The 1,512-nt window shown below is 37.8% G+C and overlaps 1 pseudogene; it reads left to right on the top strand.

Annotated features, from left to right (window-relative positions):
* Positions 1 to 235: 235 nt before the first annotated feature.
* On the top strand, positions 236 to 317 carry LOC144238795 (small nucleolar RNA U3; annotated as a pseudogene).
* The last annotated feature ends 1,195 nt before the right edge of the window (positions 318 to 1,512 follow it).

Here is a 1,512-nt window from a genome sequence, read left to right as displayed (position 1 = left end):
TTGTAGTCTTTTCTCGCTGTTATAACAAATTACCATCAATTGGGTGGTTTATAAACAACAGAAATTTGTTTTTCACAGTTCTGGAATCTGGTAGTCCAGGATCAAGGCACCACCATCTTTGTGTTCTGGTGAGAATCTCTTTTCCAGTTTGTGGCATGTGCTTTCTCACTGTATCCTCACATAGTGGAAGGGGCGAGGGAGTTTTCTAGGGTCTGTTTCAAAAAGGCACTCTTCAAAGACTGTACTTTCAGGGATCATTTCTATAGTTCGTTACTAGAGAAGTTTCTCCGAACGTGTAGAGTACCCAAAAAGGCACTCATTCCATTCATGTGGGCTGTACCCTTGTGACCTAAACACCTCCCAAAGGCCCCACCCTCCTAATACCATCACACTGGGCATTGGGTTTCAATATATAAATTTTTCAGAGACGCAGACCTTCAGAACATAGTACCTGTTAATGGATTCCTTCATGAAAATGTGGAGATGGGAATGGGAAAGGCTGTCAAAGCCCTTGGTTTGAAAAACTCTCACAAAACATTGATGCCTTGGATTCTTTCTCATTCTGTTTCTATATCCTTATCCTTAGCATAGATAGTAGAGCACTGTGGGCAAGAGTACAGCACTGGACCTAGCTGGCCTAGCTCTGGGAGAAGTCCTTGGGTCAACTTAGCCAAGTGATCCAATCTTTCAGTGCTTCAGTGTTTTCATTGTGTAAATAAATTAATAATAATATTCCTGCCTCAAATGCTCAAATGGTGGTTGTGAGAACCACATGAATATATATTTATATATGTGTACATATATATTATATATGTGATACATATTATATATACTTAGAGTAAAATATATATGCAGATGTGTGTGTGTGTGTCTATATATATATATATATACTCTTTAAGATACATATATACATATATCTTAAAAGAATGCATTGCACATATACATTTAAGTACTAAGTAAGTCTCTGCTATTATTATTAGTTCACTATCCCTCACTGTCAATGGGCTCATGATACAAACAGAGAAAGACTGGGAATGTGATTCAATAGTGATTGAATGTATAGACTCCGAAGTAAGATTGCCTTGGGCAATTTATTTAACCTTTACAAGACTTTTCTACCTCACCTGTGAAACTGAGAGGATACGATTTTCAGGGTCATGACAAAGATTAAGTGATCTAATACCTATACATTATCTGACATAATACCTAGCATATACTAAGAGCTCAATAACTATATTTATTATTATTAAATAAATTTCAATAAGTATTTGACCTGTTATTAGCAGTATTAGTCTTTTTTTAAATGTTTATTTATTTTTGAGAGAGAGAGAGAGAGGCAGAGTGCAAGTGGGGAAGGAGCAGAGAGAGAGGGAGACATAGAATCCATAGCAGGCTCCAGGCTCTGAGCTTCACAAAGAGCCCAATGCAGGGCTCGAACCCACAAACAGCAAGATCATGACCTGAGCCAAAGTCAGACACTTAACTGACTGAGCCACCTAGGTACCCCAGTAT

The sequence above is a fragment of the Crocuta crocuta genome, unplaced genomic scaffold (genome assembly GCF_008692635.1).
Source record: "Crocuta crocuta isolate KB4526 unplaced genomic scaffold, BGI_CrCroc_1.0 scaffold723, whole genome shotgun sequence".
Taxonomy (NCBI): domain Eukaryota; kingdom Metazoa; phylum Chordata; class Mammalia; order Carnivora; family Hyaenidae; genus Crocuta; species Crocuta crocuta.
This window is presented reverse-complemented; position numbering and strand designations above follow the sequence as displayed.